Below are 18,881 nucleotides of genomic sequence, written 5' to 3'. Positions count from 1 at the left end.
AAAGATTATAGTTGCTGGACTGAAGACTCTCCCTCTCTCTTCCCCTCACTTGCTTTCCTCACGCTGGGCAAGCTCTGAAGAGATCCCACGTGGTGGGGAGCTACAGCCTCCAGACACTAGCTGAGAAGACCAAGGCTTGCCAGCAGCCAGAGCTTGAACTTCAGAGCGGACTCTTGGCCAGGCAGCCTTGAGAGGACTGTCACTTCAGCCAATAACTTGAAAGAGTCTGAGCCAAATACACGGAGTGAAGTGCTCTTGAATTTCTGACCCAAGAAAGCAAAATATGATCAAAAAATGCTAAGTTTTCAGGTGATTTTGACATTTTTTTAAAGTTAATTGGTACAACATGTTATATCAGATATAGACGGGAAAAACATAAATGAGATATGTCCCATCTTACTGGTTATCTCTAGATGGGGATATTAGTGCCTTATTTTCCTATTTACAGATTTCCTGATTTTTCCAAAATGTTCAAGAATGAACATATATTGTTTATATATATTTGTGGGAGAAAATAAACATATATATTTGTGGGAGAAAATAAAAGTGATAGCTACTTTTAGCATGCTTAGGGACAGTTTGGTAGCATAATAAATGTGTTTGATATAACACTGGATAAAATAAGCATTATAAAATCACACATGTACTGTTGTTATGATTGCACAAAATTTCTGCCTGCATTTGGGCAAGACCAGGAAAGCTCAAACAGTTAATTCTTTGGGCTCTCCCTTGAATATCAAATTCGTTGTTGTCATGTTTTTGAGTTATGAAGTTCCACTTGGTTGGAGCACTGAAAAGAAAGAAAGAACCCCCAGGCTGAGTGGAGACCAGGTCCTGGAAGGAGGGACGCTGTGGTGCCATATGAGAGGCTGAGGGTGAGCCCAGGAAAGGGTCAGGAGGCCAGACGGGAAGATCCTGGTCCCTGGCTTAATAATAGGGGAGAGAGATGAGCAAAATAATTGTCCCACACCTGAGATAGTCCCCAAAGAACCCCAAGATGGAAATTCAGCCTTTTCTCTCACAGTGCCAGCGTTATTTTATTAGGTCATTTTGAAAACTTTCCATAACTGTTGGTATTCTATTTGCCTAGTTTCCCCCAAGAATGGGTTAGAGACCTGGCCTTTCAGGGTGTTCACCACTGAACAGGTGGGAGAAAGTTGAGCCAGTATACGATCATTAGCACATATTCAATACTGTTCGCGAATATTCATTCTTCCCCTGTCAGGGGCGGAGTCAGCGTGTGTTTTCCTGCCTGCTAGAGTGAGGTGTGGCCCAAGACAGGCTTGGAGGGAACGTGAAGGGAGGCCACATGTTTCACGTCTGGGCGGGGAGCTTTAAGGGCCAGGTGTGACTGTGACGTGCAGCACGTGTTGTGCCAGGTGGCGGAGGCCATCCCTAGCAGCTTGGGACTCGGAATGAGGACAACCTGGAACAAGATAGAATGTTAAGAACATGAGTCTGCGGTGGTGGTTGCACGAACTACACCCAGGATCCAATTAATTGTACGGTGCTTTGTATGCACACAAATAAGGGAAAATAAAACTGAGGTCCTCTGAGTAAGAGCAAGGTGGGCACCCTGGCAGTGATGTGCCACGCCTTAGCAAATGTCTCTGCTGGGGGGGAACTGGCAAAGCAGACTAATGATCTCTATTATTTTTTTGTACAATTACACGCAAATCTACAATTAGCTCCCCACAAATTGACAAAATGATCGCTTGTTCAGTTCCTTTCCAACCTTGCTGACTACCTCAAGGAGAAATTCTAAATAGGATGGTAGTGTATCTTTAATACTCCTCTGATATTTGCAAGTAACTTTTCAACAAAGGGCAGACTTCATCCTCGAAATCCTCTGGCAGACAACATTTAGCTATAATCCAATGTTTGTTTTCATTACGCTTATTTTGATCGTTATCATCTATACATGTCAAGTGAGTCTCATTATCCCCATATAATGGTGATACAACGTTTTCCTTTAAAAAAAAGCTAAACATTTTTAGATAATAGATTCCCTCTTCATAAATAGCAGTACTGATGGTGTGGGCTATGTCAAAAACAATGACGGTGGAATTTGAGGAAACACAGACACCACCCCCCCTCGGAAAAATATATTTTTTTAATCTAGTATTAATTGGTTGGAGAATTTCAATGTCTTGGAATACAAATATCTGTAGCAGATTTCTCTTTTTTTTGTAGCAGCTTTCTTAATGACAGTCAATATTTTCTGAAGTGTAACATACATAGAGGAAAGTATTCAAATAATCAGTGTACAACTCGCTAAAATTCTCCCCAAGTGGATCTATAAATGACTTGTAATTCCAGTGGTATATTTTGTGGAAATTGACAAGTGTATTCTAGAATGTATACAGAAACGCAAGAGGCCAACAAAAGCCAGGGCCATCCAGGAGTAGAAGAGCACTAAGGGACCTGCCCGGCCAGATGTCAGGACTTACTATGTAAGTACAGTGATCAATACAGTGTGATATTGGCGTAAAGACAGGCAAACAGATCAATGGAACAGGACAGAGTCTGGAGATAGACCCATAAAAATACAGTCATCTGACTTAGGACAAAGGTGACTCTGGGGGCAATGGGGAAGGGTGATTTTTTTAATAGATGCTGCAGGGTAATGACTCCTTCTCTGGCTATGCTCACCGGTCATCAGCACCTTCTGTGGGACCCACATTTCCACACCGAGCACAGAGGAGTTATCCCCCAGGAGGCCCTTCCACAGCTCAGACCCTGATAAAGGAAGTCTCAGCTTGCATCTGAAGGTCCCTCTTCCCTGGCGAGCCATCCTGGATGAGGAGCCGATACATGGGATGTGGCGTCTGACCTCCATGTTCGCCCCAGTGAGCCTCACCTCCTGGCACGCCTGTCCTGAAGTCTCATCTTGCACTGAGTCAGGCTGACAGACATGACTGGTAGAATTCTGCAGAGTGACAGTGCAGCATCTGACACTTCGTCAATCAGACATTGCAGCATCTGCCTCCGTCCTTCGGAATGTTTTCTCAGGGAGTCAGCTGTGCCACAGAGAGGCCGGGGAACTAATTTGCCAGCACCAGTTTGCGGGCTGCATGAGTGAGTCACGTTGCAAGCAGATTCTCCAGCCCCAGGCAAGCCTTCAGATGATTCTAGCCTTGGAGGCTTTCAGCCGAGGCCCCAGATATCACCAAGAGGAGCTAAATCATTTGTGAAATGTTGTCTGAAGTGACCCACAGAAATGATGAGGTCATAAATGACTGGTGGCTTAGGCACAAAGTTTTAGGGTATTTTGTTTTGCGGTAATCAAATAGCTAATGCAGCGACTCAAGTCTGATCCCTTCTGCACCTCCCCTTCATGCTGGGAACCTCCTGTGCAGTCGCTTCTCTGAGAGCACAGCAGGGAGTTCCCCTGCAGCATCCTCCATCTCCATGTCTCTCCTGTCCCCGCTCAGGAAGGCAAAGGGCAGGATCAACACACCTGCTGCCTCGTCAAGGTTCCTGGGACTCATCAATCCTGCCTGTAGCCCCGCCCCACCCAGCTTTAAGAATAAGTCTCAGAGACGCTCCCTTAACTTTGCTGGTGATGGGGTAGGGAAGACGTCCAGGACTCCTCAGTGGCCTGGTGACTGTGTGAACTCCCTCTCCTGCTCCCACGCCTTTGCTCATCCTTGGGGGTGGAGGGGAGGGAGCATGAGTGATGGCGGTGGAGCCAGTCTTGCCACTTCTCTGTACACTCCCAGGGCGGGCCTATTCTTGCCCTGTCTTCGCAGTTGTCCTTAATCATCCTAAAACATGAGGTCCTCAGTGCTCTTTGTCCTCAGTTTTGGACCTTGATTTGCCAATACAGGGAAAACAGGAAAAGGCCCCATCAACATCCAGATCAAAGGCATTCACGACCTACCATGACCTGGTCTTTCTGCTTGGGTTTCCTTGCTGCTTCTGCTTCCTTCCCTCTAACTGTTCTCTCAGAATACTGAACTGTCAGCAGTTTCTGGAATAAGTTATGAAATGTTCTCTCTTCTTTAAACTTTTGCACAGTTGTCCCTTTGCAGGCAATAACCTCCTCTTCCTTTGCTCAGGAGATTTTTACTCATCCTTCATGAGTCACCTTAGTATTGCCTCCTCTGGGAAACCCTCCTCGACTACTTTGTCTCCTAAGCTACATCCGGTGTCTCTCCTGGGCTACCCTAGCTCCTTTGCTTGCTTTCTTTCTTTCTTTCTTTTTTTTTTTTAAGATTTATTTATTGGGCCTCCCCTGGAGGCACAGGTGATTGAGCGCAGTGCTGTGGAGCTGTCCGCAGCCTCTGCAGCATGGGGTTTGATCCCAGCCAGCCGGCGAGAATCCCACATGGCGCAGCAGACCTCTCCTGTCTCGCCCGCTGCTCCCCTCAGCAGTGTACTTCGGTCAATCTGCCTGTTCTGTTCCCCGCTTTGTCTCTGGTGAATCCTCTCACCCTCCCGCACATCTGGCCTGTACCCTGGCTCTTGTATGCATGGATAAATAAATCTTTTAAGAACCAGGGTACAGGCCAGATGTGCGGGAGGGTGAGAGGATTCATCAGAGACAATGTGGGGAACAGAACAGGCAGATTGACCGAAGTACACTGCTGAGGGGAACGGGGGTGAGTCAGGAGAGGTCTGCCGTGCCATGTGGGCTGCTCCCTGGCCAGCCGGGAATCGAACTCATGCTGCAGAGGCTGTAGATTGCTTCATAGTGCATTGCTTAACCCCTTGCGCCACCAGGGAGGCCTGCTCCTTTGCTTTCTTTATCTAGTATTTCTCATGCTGTATTTGTGGCAGGGGCAAAAAGTCGCCTACCAGCTTATACCCTGTCCTCCATCGAATATAGGTATTGTTGGGAGGTAGTTACCTAACCCACTGCCCAGTTCCCCAACCCCCCTTGTGAATAGGTGTTCCCTATGACTGGCTCTTGCTGATGTAATGTGAGCAGAAGTGACAGGTGTGACTTCCACACCAGACATTTAGGAAGCAGATATTCTGTCTCCACACAATTTGTCCTCTGCCCCCAATATCCTTGGAGATATTTCCACATCAGTACATGGAGAATTCCCATTCCCTTTCACAGTTGTATAATATTCCATTGATTGGATGCATCATACTTTATTTAACCACTGCTGCCTTGATGAAAATTTGAGTGAAATTTTCATTTATATGCATGCGTGCATGTGTTTAATTATATGTTCTCTATCAAACAGGACCTCTATACCAAACAGAGTCTTGTTTTTCTTGTTTTTTCAGCACCTAACAATGCCTAGTATATAACAGATTCTTAATAAATAATTTATTGAAAGAATGAAACACTTTCTCTATGGTGATCTTATCCATATCTATTCCCATTACTTTCATTTCCACCTGCTCTCAAATCTCTTAGGCTACTCCAAGGAACCCAGAAATTCAACAACCTCATCTCTGCCTCAGCCCATATATCTAACTGTCCCCTCTCCACTTGGATGTCCCACAGAGACTCTTTCTCAGTATGTCCAGAACTGAACTTCTCACTTTTTGTCCCTCTGACCTCTCAAGTTCATTCTAACAGCACCAGGTTCTGTGCGTGTCCCATTCATGTGACAAACTCTTGAGTGAGTTGTATTTATGGATCAACGTCACAATTCCTGCCCAGACTCACATACAGTCCCAGTTTAGGTTTCCTCCCTTCTCGCCTCCAACAAGACAAGTTACTAGTTGACTCTTAAAGCTGTGGTCATGTCATTCCTTTTACCAACAACTCCATAAGATCTGTTCTCAACCCAAACTTATTCTACTAAAGTTCTTTTACATAACTGTTCCTCTCGCCTTCATTTTTTATAGGCCCTATTCTGGTTATTTACTGTGGTGTAACAAAGCACACCAAAATGTAGTGGCTTAAATAAAAATTTTATTAGCATCTCTTGGTTCTGTACGTTGGCTGGATTCAATTTAGTAGTTCTTACTTGGGACTTTCACACTGACTACAACTGCTTTTGGTTGGGACTGCAGTCATCTGAAGGTTTCATACTGGCTGGATGCTCCAACTGGCTCAGTTACAAGGCGGTAGTTGGTTCTTGCTGCCTAATGGGGCTCAGCTAGTGCTGCTGCTAAGAACACCTACATGGTTTGGGCTTCTCACACAATGGGGGCTTGCTTTTGAGGAGGTGCTGGCTATTGCCTGAGATTTCAAGAGTTATGGGTGCAAGCTGCTCCCTGTAAGACTTTTTTATCATCTAGCAATGAAAATCAGACGATGCCTCTTGTGCTACATTTTAGTGGTCAAAAAGTCCACATGACAACCATGATTCAAAAGGACAGAAAGTAGATAGATCACATATCTCAAAAGGAAAGAGGAGTAAAGAATTATCACCATGTTAAATCTACCATAGTCCATCTTTGGACATAAATTACATTTGTTTTGTGCACAAAATAGACTCACCTCCTTCAGAGGATTCTAAAAGTCTCATCCTACTACATCCTTGCGTCATATGGACCTGTGAGCTACAGACATATTTTCTGCTCCCCACAGGTCCAACATACAGAATTGACATGGAGAAGATAGCCAGATCTGCACTTGTGTCAAAAGGGAGAAAACAGGGGTGACATAGCTATCACTGGGTCATAGCAACTCTGAAACCCAATTGGGTACATGTTTTTTCATTAGTGATCAACCCTGCTCCCTGGGAATGATTCTTAACTCCTCTGTTTTGGCACATGGGTTTCTTCTGAGTCATTATTTCTTGTCCATTAAAAAAAAATACATCTTTGTATCTGAATAGCCTCGATATGTTTCTAAGAGGTGGGAAGGCTCACAGATCTCTATTTTAATGTTCTGCCTTCTCTTGAATTCTTTAGTTGATACTTTATCTTCAACCTAGCATATTTGAGTGGTTGCAGAATAGGATAGAATTACTATAATTTTTGACCCTTGAGACTATTTCCAATTTCCATTCTGCTGAGTACTCAGTAAACTGTACTCATTGGGCACCCACTGTGCCCCAATACATTTTTAAGTATCAGCGCTACAATAATGAATGAAACAGACAAAAAATACTTCTCTCTTTGGAACTGTTGTACTAGTAGGAGAGAGGGACAATAAGAGAATAAGTGGGCAATAAAAAGAAATAAAATTGTAGTAAAGGAGTAAGCAAGCAGGTGTTTTACGTGTGCTATTGATAAGAAAGGGAACTTAAGTTTAAATAAGGAAGGCTATTTTCACTAAGGAGATGACATTAAAGTTAAGACCTAAGCAAAGCGAAGGAGTGGCCCTGCAATTATCTGAAGGAAGAGCTTTCCAGACAGAGAGATACAACTGCAAAAGCCTGAGTTTTATATATACATAAAAATGTGTGTGTGTGTGTGTGTGTGTGTATACACACACATTTTTATTTATATATATATAGTATAAATATTATATATAACATATATATTATACATACACACACACACCTTCTTTCAAACTAATACAGTTTGAGCAGATTGATCAGAAGATGAGGTCAGTGAGGTATTTGGGGACCAACCAGGATAGAACTTTTTCCTTGTAAAGCCTTTTACAGGAGCAGGAGAACGACATGATTTTCACATTTTCATAGAATTACTCTGGCTGCTGTTTTGAAAACTGGTGGGACAGAATGGAAGCAGGAAACCAAGGTTGCTATAATAATCTGGATGAGAAATGATGGAGGTACAGACCAAGTTGTAGCAGCAGAAATAGTCAGAAGTTATATTCTGGGTATATTTTGAAAGCTGTGGATGAGGGGTGCAAGAGAGAGAGAAGGGAGTTAAAATAGTTTCCTAGGACAGGTAAACAAATTACCACAAGCCTGGTGACTTAAAGCAACAGAAATATATTGTCTCAAATTGGAAGTCCAAAATCAAGATGTCTTCTCCCCCACCTCACCTCCCCTTCCAGTTTCTGGTAGCTGTCAACATTCCTTGACTTGTGACTACTGATTCCAATGTCTAAATTTATCTTCTCATGATCTCTGTGTCTCTCTTGTAAGCACACATGTCAGGATTTAGAGTCCATTATGACAAACCAGAATGATTTCATCCTTGAGACCCTTAGTTAGGATATCTGCAAGGAGGTATCTGCAAATACCCCTTTTCCAAATTGAGTCATATAATCAGGTTCCAGGATATTTATCATTTTGGGGGCCACCATTCAACCCAGTATAGGAGTAAAGAATGATTTCAAGGTTTTTGGAGCATACAATTGAGAGAATGGTATTTGTATGAACCAAGATAGCAAAAACTATGAGATGAAAATGGCGTTGAAGATGGAGATAAAGCTATGAGTGGATATTAAAGAATTCAGATGTGGCTGGTGCTTGGTAACGTGCCCCACCCTCCTAAGAGCTCTGCAGGGTGCAACTTTATGAAAGTCTTTGAGCTCTTTTCCATTGTCTTGGACTATCTCTTTTCCCAGAGGAAGTGTTCTGCTAATGTGTAACTTACCTCTGCGTCTCTAGCACCCTGCCACAACATTTGTGCTGTTACATGCAGTGTACTGGAAAGATCACCCACCTTGGCATTAGACATTTGTTGCATCCTCTACCACTTACTGTGTGAACTAGGTCAAGAGACCCGTGCTGGATCTCTGTTCCCTATTTGCAAAATGGCAAATAACCTTTCCTTGCAGAAAGAATAAGTGGAGGGCATCCCTGGTGGTGCAAGGGGTTAAGATGCAACTATGAAGCTGACTGCAACCACTGCAGCACGCGTTGGATCCCCAGCAGGGGAGAAACTCACATGGCGCAGCAGACCTGTCCTGACTCGCCCACTGCTCCCCTCAGCAGTGTACTTCGGTCAATCTGCCTGTTCTACTCTCCACTCTGTCTCGGGTGAATCCTCTCACCCCCAGCACCTCTGGCCTGTACCCCAGTTCTTGTGTGCATAAATAAATAAATCTTTAAAAAAAAAAGTATAAGTGGAGATGATCCAAAGATGCACAGTAGATGCTCAGTAAATATAGGTATCCTTCCCCACCCCACTGTTAGGTTTGTCAAATAACCACTCTTCTCTCTCACTACTCACTACTCAGGAGGTCGCCATTCCTACAGCAAGCTTTGTTGATCCTTTAGAACGCGGGGCACCCAGTAGCACCTCTTGGTTGACTGATCAGCGCCTTCTGGAGAGGAACACTACCGGAAGGGCCAATTTACCTTCGTCCTCTCGGCCTGTTATTTCGGGGGAAACGGGGAACAGCTGAGGTATCGGTCTGTGGGTACAACATGGCGTCGTCCTGCTCCTTGTACGGGACTCAAAGATGGCAACCACCACCTGGGAGCAGACATGTTTGCACCACGTGACGCAGGCCCAGGCCGCGGGCGACCGGAACGTGACGCCAGCGGAGGCGGGGCTCTTCCCCCGCAGCCCTGGCGTCGAGCGTCTCGTGACAGGTACTTCCGCTCGGGGCGGTGGCGGTGGCGGAAGTGGGAGCGGAGCCCGAGTCTTGGCCATAAAGCCAGAGGCGGCGGCGGCGGCGGCGTTGGAGGCTTGGAGCGAGTCGAGGAGTCGGCTGGACCCGGAACTTGGAGTTGCCCCGTGCCCCGGCCTCCCTAGCATCCCCTCTTCGGCGGCAGCCATCGCGACGCGCCCGGCCAGGAGCCCCAAGCGGAGCGGCCGCGGTAAGCAGCGGGCCCAGCCCGGCTGGCGGCCTGGTCCCATCCCCCTCCTCAGCCCCTCGGGCGCCGGGGCCTCTCGTCGACCCTCTCTCGGGCAGGCGCTGGGCCCGGCTCGGGCCTCGCGGGGAAACTGGCATCACTACGGACCCTGGAGCAGGCCGGCGCCGCGCCTGGCCGGGGAGAGGTCAGAGGTCCCCGGGGTAACCTTTGGCCGCGCTGCCGACCCCAGGCCGCGGTCACCGACGCCTTGTTTACTGGTGGCGCCCGCGGCCGGCCTCGGGGGGGGCGGTGCTTTTGACTTGGGTGACCGCTGGGCGCCGAGGGCCTGCGCCGCGGCGGGACGCACTGGCCGATGAGTTCCCTTGGGGTGTCGGAGCCGACCCCTCCTTCGGCGGGGTCGGGCTCGCCGGCCCGGGCGCCGCCGCCCTCCTGGGCTTCGGTGACAGACTCCCGGGCTTGAGCCACGTCCCCATCTGCCTCTTCAGTGGAGCAGCCTGACCCTGTAGCGAGAGAGGCTCCCTGAAGGCAACTGAGTCAGGACTGTGAGTCAGGTCACGTGCGCTGGACTCGCCTCAAACATTTGGATGGGAGTGAGACGCCTCTGGCTCTGGACACAAGGAGCTTTTTTGGTCCTAAGCACGTATGGTAAAGGCTGGAAGAAGTTTTCAAACTTGTTGCGGGAAGGTCGGCGGTTGACTGTCGAGCTGTGTTTGAATATCGTTGCTCTTGCATTCGTTTCGCCTTGGTGCAATAATGGTTCGCAAAAGTGGGAATGCTGAGAAGAATGATAGTGACATTTCAGCGCCTGTTGTATGCTGGGCAGCTTAGGAAGATCTTTACACGGATTATTATGTTTAATTCTCAAAGCAATCTACTCAAGTTCCATAATTGCTCAAGTTCCATAATTTCCCTAACATAGTTAGGGAAATAGAAGAACAGAGAGATAAGTCGTTTGTCCAAGGTCACACAGCTAATAATCACAGAGTGGAAGAGTCAAGCCCACTCAGTCAGACTGGACAGCTCTGCTCAGTCTCTAGCTTGTATTACTTTCAGATGCCTCTGAAACTTGTGATTTAGCTTTTGCCACCCAGTATCTGCTCCTCTCTTCCTCCTTTCTTTCCAGTGATGTCATTTGAAAGCCTCTTCTGGTAACATTAGTTCTACCTTAAGGGCATTAGCTATTCTGTTTGCAGTTGTGACCTTTTTTTTTTTAAGATTTATTTATTTTTATACAAGAGCCAGGGTACAGGCCAGAGGTGCGGGAGGATGAGAGGATTCACCAGAGACAGAGCGGGGAACAGAACAGGCAGACTGATGAAACACACTGCTGAGGGGAGCAGCGGGGGAGACAGGAGAGGTCTGCCTCGCCATGTGGGATTCTCAACTACGGGCCGGGATGGAACCGGCGCCACAGAGGCTGCAGACAGCTTTGCAGCGCTGAGCTCAACCTGCTGTGCCACCGGGGAGGCTCTGTAGTTCTGACTTATAACATATTTTTGTTGTGCACTATTAAACTAAGAACTCTTGAATTCAGGCAAAGTACTGAACTGAGGTTGAAATTTTTTGTTACCCAGATCTTTTGTCAAATGATTTAGACTGGGCAGTCCTCCCATGTGAACCTTCCCTAAAACCTCAGGGTGTCCAGCCAGTTGGTTTTTTGCTGTTGAAAATACTGTATCTTCTCTTTGGATTTCAAAAGAACAGGCTCTTGTCTCTTCCTTGTGACTTAAGCAGCTGATTAGCCGCATGACTTCTCATCCATGGATTAATAAGGTCTCCTATTAGTATGGTTCTCTTTTTAGACTTGGGAGAGTTTATTCAGGTTTGAGTCTTAGAACTGGAAAATGAGTTGGAGTACTTCTGAAGAAACAGCCCATGCTAAAATACAGCTTAGCGCTTGCAACCCTGTTGTATTTGATCCCTTTTTAAATTTGCTATCTGCTCTGATATATGTGAGTAATAAGTATCGGAGTCTTAGGTAGCCTTATGTAATGTTTGAGTTTAGAGGAGAGTAATGATGAGCACCTTTTTGTTCATCAAATGTTTTGAGTAGCTGCCATGTATCAGGCATTGCTGAATATTGACTCAGGGAGATAGGCTTGGTTTCTGTCCTCAAGGAATTTAAAAATGGTGAGTGATCATGGCCAGGAATCCTGCTGTGGAGTGACTTGGAGGTCCAACTTGAAGCTTTTGCTAAGAGAAGTTATTTCTCATCTTTGCGAGTGAATCCATAGTAATCAGACAGTTTGGTGTTCTGGATACTTTAAGGGCATTGTTAATTTTAACAACATTTCTATGGTTTGTGCTTGGAAAGAGTTTAGAAGATAATAGTACAGATTCTAATTGATCATGTCTTTTGAAGAGTAACCTTCAGCACTAAATTTGTTCTTTTGCTCTGGCAACATTTTTTTGTTCACTCAAGAGGGAAGGTGTATGATTGCCAATTTGTACCCCAAATGTTAACTGTTGTAGGGCTGTTGGAGCAAAGGCACATTCAGCATGCTGGAGATTTTTCTTCAGCTGATGAAGAAAGTTTAATGTATGGTCTACCAGTCACAGTACCAAAACCATCCTAGATAAACCCCGTTGATGTCCATCTCCCACAAAGGCTCTCGCTCCCCTTAAAAAGTGGGTGTGTTTTGCACGCGATGCGGAACTGCATGTCATGAGTAAACAAACAAAAGGGTGGAATGTAGAAGACACCTAAAAATAGTTTTATTAGTATTCCCCTCCAAGTTATAGTTAGCAACCTCTTGGGACTGTGTGTGTGTCTGCATGTGTGTGCACGTGTTTGGGGGTGCACCTGTGCCAACTGTGCCTAAACCCCCAAGCCCTAATAGAGCACTACTTTATAGTAAAGTGTGGCTTTGAATCAGATTCCTGTCCACATGCCAAGTGAACCAAATGTTTTGTTTATATGATTAGCTTTTAATAAATCTCCAGAGATATTATACACTATTAACATTTTTGCCCTTACATTTGGTGCTTGCCTTTCTACGCAGAGGCGCGGCAAGCTGAGACCAGTCTGTGATAGCAGTCTCACATACTGCACTGTTCCTCTCTGAGATTCGGTGCAGATATTTAGCATCAACCCTGTGATAAATTGTCTAATTCTCCTTATATGTAATTCAAGAGATATGACTGAGATGACTTGGACTGGGATTTGTCGGCAAGGTTTTCAGGATTTGTCCTGAATAAGGCTAAACACTGGTACCCTTTGGCACTCACGTCACCCTCTGAAGGAAACAGAAACTCTAGAAATTAATTGCTTCCCCCTCCCCTTCCCATAGTCCTCTCAAATTTGAGGCTACTGACTTTTTGCTGACTCTTGTCTCCCTTGTAAGGTTGCCTTTGTATTCTCAGGCATCTATTCCGATGTGTAATCAAACACTTATCTGTTACTATCATCTAATAGAGCTCTGTGTTCCTGTCTGCAGTTTGCTGCAGAAACATTTTGCAGTAAGTTGAGCTCTTCAGTTATTTGTTCTCACATCTTCCATCTAGTCTCTGTTTTTTCCTTCCTGCATAGGATGTCAAAAATCGAAAAAGTAGTTGCATTTTATTTAAAGATTTCTTGAGGGTGATTGTGGTCAGTATGATTTCTGAATCAAAGGTAAAAGTGATGTGATGTGGTAAGTGAAATTAGAACAGGCTTCTTAGCAGTGTCTCTGACTAGTTTCACTTTTAGTACTCCCAGGCTGTGATTTCAAAAAACAAATTTAATAATAGCTACTTGCAAAATGTCTCTGTGGGGGAGGAAGAGAGCTTGGGAGTTGGTCCCCATGGGTACAGTGTTGAGCTGGCCTTGCTCGCATGCCTGAAGATGCGGTGCTTGATGCAGGGAACCTCAAGCCTCGCCCTGGCTCTTGTTTTGGTGATGTCATCACTGCTGTGGAGATCAGGCTGGCTGAGTCTGTTGTCCATGGCGCCGGGGACTGCTTGCTGTGGGGACAGAGCAAGATTGAGGACGCCTATGAAGGGAGCCCTGGGAAACTGGGCAATGTAGGAATTAGTTGTTCGTGTGCTATGAGGGGAAGGGGCTTTTCTGTTTTCCCCGACCCTTTCAAGTGAAGATGGCTGGCTTCTTGGCACTGACTTCCCTGGAGTTATCCTGCTCAGTCAAGGAATCATTTAAAAATTACATTGTGAAGTCAGTAGTACAGCAGTGGTTTCTCGTGTTTGTGCGTGATTTTAATTAAAATTTCATTTCTTTTATAGTGCGCTGTTTGAGAGTACATGACACAATTACTATGAATTAACCTTTAACAAACCCCAATCTTAACAACATAGATTTTATGAAAAATAGCACCTCCCGTATGGTAATAATGAGTATGGCATTTAGTCAGTGTACTGACAATTTTCCAAAACTTCAGATCTGGGGACCCCTCCCCCCAAATAATCCTGGGTCTTCTAGGCAGACCTCTATTAAATCCTCTGACCTGTGCCATTTAGTTGGCAGTTATTAAAGAGCATTAATGTTTTATAGAAACCTTTCTACACAGTATTTGCCTTTAAATGTCTTTTAATATTTGTGTAGTGCTTACAATTTACAGAGGATTTTCATTGGTGCTCACAACAACTCTTACCCTCAAACTTAGAGGATAACCAGTTGTTTATTTCTGCTTCAGATGGCTGAGGCTACTGAGAGCTCCAGCTACTAGGACTAATCTAGGTCTTCTGAAACACAGCGAGGTGCTCTTTTTGAAGCTCTTTTGAGTACACATGATGGCCTTTAAAAATGTGTCTTTCCTCCACTACCTTTATTTAAAATGACATTTCTCTTTTGCTGATTCCATACTACCCAGAGAAACACCTCAGTGCTAACTGGTTGTTTTCTTTTCTTTTTCTTTTTTGTTGGTTTATTTTTATTTTTATTTATTATTTATTTATTTATTTTTTAATTTAAATTTTATTTTTATATTCCCCATACAATTACAACCCCCTTATTTTGACTCCAAGCCCTCCTTTCTTCGCCCCCCACCCCCCATAGAGTGTCTCTCGATCATAGTTTTTTGTTGATTTTGATATTTTCTTTCTTATAGTTATTCTTTTTGCTGGTCCCTTATTTAAGTTTTCTAGATTCCTGCTATGAGTGAGACCATCCGGTATTTTTCTTTTTCTTTCTGGCTTATTTCGCTGAGCATGATCCCTTCCAGCGCCATCCATGTTGCTGCAAATGGCATGTGTTTATCTTTTTTGACTGCTGAGTAATATTCCATGATGTATATGGACCACATCTTCTTGATCCAGTCATCTGTTTTTGGGCATTTGGGTTGTTTCCAAAGCTTAGCTATTGTAAACAGTGCTGCTATAAACATAGGGGTGCAGGTGCTCTTTGGAATGGATGTCTCTGTGTCCTTTGGGTAAATACCTAGGAGTGGAATTGCTGTATCGTATGGAAGCTGTATGTTTAGTAAGTCAAGAAATCTCCACACAGCTCTCCATAGTGGTTGTGTTAGGGGGAAAAGGATGTCCAAAAGCTAATTCCATACAGGCTTTGTGGACTGCGCCCCCACTCCAGACCAAAGCCAAAAGACGCTGGGAACTCCAAATCCCATCACCACCAAAGGGAAGGTTTCTGGAACCTGAGAGTGGGATTAAGCAGCCAGGTTTGGTATAAAACCAGACACGTGGGCTTTGGGGGATTCCCCCATTTTGGCTCTCCGCCAGCTCGCAGCGCAGGCCAGCTCTGAGAGTGCCTTTGGGTTTCCAGGTCGGCGGATCGGGTAGGACGCATTAAAGACTATTTTTCCCTGTTTTCTCCCTGAGTTGTACATTTCCTCAATTCCTTTTCCCTTTTTTTTTTTTTTAAATAGAGGCATGTTTTTTATTTATTTATTTATTTGTTTGTTTGTTTATACATGCACTGGGTACAGTCAGAAGCATGGGAGGGTGAGAGAATTCACCAGAGCAGGGAGCAGAGCAGGCAGAAGGACCGAGGTACACTGCTGAGGGGAGCAGAGGGCGTCAGGAAAGCTCTGCACGCCATGTGGGACCCTCCTCCGGTGGCTGGGGAGCAGCCGGGGATCGAACCGTCGCGGCAGAGGCCGCGGGCAGCCTCGCAACCCAGCGCTCAACCGCTGCGCCACCAGGGAAGCCCAATTCCTTTTCCCTTGTAAATAAACCTTTTATTAACCTTTTGTGTGTGCCTGTAGTGGAGTATTCATAAATCCCTTTTTAAGTGCGTGGGTGAGGACCCACAGCCAGGCAACCCGTTTTATATCGGGGCTGCTCCATAACAGTTGAACCGGTTTGCACTCCCACCAGCAATGCAGGAGAGTTACTTTTTCTCCACACCCTCGCCAACATTTGTTGTTGCTAGTTTTTTTAATATGTGCCAGTCTCACTGGTGTGAGATGGTATATCATGGTAGTTTTTTTTTTTTTTTTTTTTTTTATAGAGGCATGCTTTATTTATTTGTTTGCTGGTTTCTTTGTTTGTTTTGTTTATACATGCACTGGGTACAGTCAGAAGCGCGGGAGGGCGAGAGAATTCACCAGAGCCAGAGCGGGGAGCAGAGCAGGCAGAAGGACCGAAGGACACTGCTGAGGGGAGCAGCGGGCGGCAGGAGAGGTCTGCGCGCCATGTGGGACCCTCCTCCGGTGGCCAGGGAGCAGCCGGGGATCGAACCGGCGTCGCAGAGGCCGCGCGCAGCTTCGCAACCCAGCGCTCAACCGCTGCGCCACCGGGGAGGCCCATATCATGGTAGTTTTGATTTGCATTTCCCTGATTACAAGTGATGTTGAACATTTTTTCATATGCCTGTTGGCCATTTGCATTTCCTCTTCAGAGAAGTTTTCTTTTTAGCTCTTCTGCCCATTTTTTGACTGGATTATTTTCTTTGTTTTTGTTGAGTCTCATCAGCTCTTTATAGATTTTTTTTTTTTAAAGATTCAGAAGACTTTATTTATTTTTTTTTTTAAGATTTTATTATTTTTTATTTATTTATTTATACAAGGACTGGGTACAGTCAGAAGCGCGGGAGGGTGAGAGAATTCACCAGAGCCAGAGCGGGGAGCAGAGCAGGCAGAAGGACCGAAGTACACTGCTGAGGGGAGCAGCGGGCGGCAGGAGAGATCTGCGCGCCATGTGGGACCCTCCTCTGGTGGCCGGGGAGCAGCCGGGGATCGAACCGGTGCCGCAGAGGCCGCAGGCAGCTTCGCAACCCAGTGCTCAACCGCTGCGCCACCGGGGAGGCCCTCTTTATAGATTTTTGTAATCAGTCCTTTATCATTAGTGTTGTGTGCAAAAATGTTCTCCCAGTCGGTGGGGTTTCTCTTTGTTTTGGTTATTGTCTCTTTTGCTGTGCAGAAGCTCTTTAATTTGATGTGGTCCCAGCTGTTTATCTTTGCCTTCACTGCTTGGGTGATGTGTCTGTAAAGATGTCTTTGATGTGCATATCATGTAACGTTTCGCCTATATTTCCTTCTATGTATTTTATGGTTTCAGGTCTTATGTCTAGTTCTTTAATCCATTTTGAGTTGGTTTTTGTGCATGGTGTGAGGTAGTAGTCAAGCTTCATTCTTTTGCATATAGCAACCCAACTAACTGGTTGTTTTCTTTCTGTGAATGTATACTTTAATATTTTCCTTTAATGAAATTGAACCCAATTTCATTGAGAATTTAAGTGTGGAGTGGTGTGGATTCTTTGACCCGTGAAACTTCTCGTAATTGACTCTCAATAATGAGAAGCTGGAGATCATCTCCTGGGAATCATGAGACTGACTGCATTTTTCAAATGTTTAATGTCAACAGGTAAAGAACTTGATGCATTCGCTTTCAGAATAAGGTTTATTTGCCATGTTGACACCAAATTAAGTGTCCCCATATCATTATTATTTATTTTTTATTCATTTATGTTTGCCCTTATTTTAAACTAATTTGTCATTTCTATATTTTAGTAAACTTTGAATTTGAAGTAGAACGTATGTAGAAAAGTGCGTGGATAAAGGACAATTTGGAGAATTGCTATAAACTTAGATGTTCCTTTGTGCCTCCATCAAGTTGTTGCAGCCCCTTCTCCCCAGGGTAATGGGTCTGCTGATGCTATAATTTTGCCTGATTGGGATTTTGTGTAAGTGGAATCATATACTCTTTAGTACTTGTTTTTGTTTTGACTTGTTTGTGAGATTTTGTGTTCAGTGCAGTTACATCCGTTTTAATTGTTCAGTAGTGTTCCGTTATGTGATATACGGTAATGCATTTATTGAATTATTAATGGGCACTTGGGCTGATAGCTTGTGACTGTTAGAAATAATGCTGTATGAATAGTCTTACATTCTTGTCTATGTCTTCTGATGTGTACACATTTCTATTCAGTTAATACTGTGGCGTGGAAACACTGAGTTACAGGGTATGTATCTGTGAGTTTGCTAGAGCTACTGTTTGCCACAGATTGGGTGAATTAAACAACAGAAATTTAATTTTGTCATGATTTTATAGACTCTTGAGTCTGAGGTCAAGGTGTTGGGTGGGGTGGTTTTTCCCCCAAGGCCCCTCTCCATGACTCACGGATAGCATCTCTGTCTTCTCATGGTTCTTCTCCTGGAAATGTTTGTACCCTCATCCTGTCTTATAAGGACATTGGTCGTATGGGTCAGGGTCCACCCTCATGGCCTCATTTAACTTCTTAAATGGTCCTGTCTGCAAATACAGTCCACATTCTGAGGCACTAGGAATTAAGACTTCAACCTGAAGGGGCGTAAGGGGAGCAGTTTGTCCTGTAAGACTGTACACTTGGTAGATACTGCCAGTTTTCACATGTACCAGTTTATACTCCCACCAACAGTTTGAGAATTCTTAATATTCCACATCTTTGCTAACACTTGTTATTTTCTGTCTTGCAGCATATTTCCTTGAGGTGAGGTTTTCTCTGGAGCCAAATGTGCCATAGTTTGAGACTATCTCCTGTAAATGTTATTTTATCTGTTGGAGTTGGGAAAACAGATTGGCTTCAGGTTAAAGTCAGCAGTTAGTCCTCCATAGTTGCCCTGTGCGTTAGTTTTTGTATTTATAATCTGGGCCCATACCTAGTGGTGGAATTGTCCCGAAAGTATCTTTTGTGAGGTATAAATCTAGCCATACAAGATAGTGTTTGCATTCAGACAGTTCTTTGGCCTGACACTTGAGTCCTTAAGATATTGGATTTCTTCATACATGTGCTAGAAATAGGTCTGTTTTACATGTTCTGAAGGACTATTTGGGTATCGGTTGGTGTTTGACCTCCAGCTTTTTCGCTGAGTCATCTTCAGCTTTGTATATCCACTTTAGACCTTAGTTTGGTGG

At 44.8% G+C, this 18,881-nt stretch overlaps 1 protein-coding gene across 1 annotated transcript in view; it reads left to right on the top strand.

The window, feature by feature from the left end:
* The first annotated feature begins 9,412 nt into the window (after positions 1-9,412).
* RAB7A (RAB7A, member RAS oncogene family) overlaps positions 9,413-18,881 on the top strand; it is a 49,663-nt gene continuing 40,194 nt past the window's right edge. Inside the window, exon 1 of the mRNA XM_037524035.1 lies at positions 9,413-9,599. The gene's annotated coding sequence lies outside the window, so the exon portion shown is untranslated. The remainder of the gene's footprint in view (positions 9,600-18,881) is intronic.

The sequence above is a fragment of the Talpa occidentalis genome, unplaced genomic scaffold (genome assembly GCF_014898055.3).
Source record: "Talpa occidentalis isolate TD23 unplaced genomic scaffold, MPIMG_talOcc4v2.1 talOcc4.10, whole genome shotgun sequence".
NCBI classification, from domain to species: domain Eukaryota; kingdom Metazoa; phylum Chordata; class Mammalia; order Eulipotyphla; family Talpidae; genus Talpa; species Talpa occidentalis.
The sequence above is the reverse complement of the archived record's forward strand: the minus strand, read 5'-3'. Positions and strand labels throughout refer to the sequence as shown.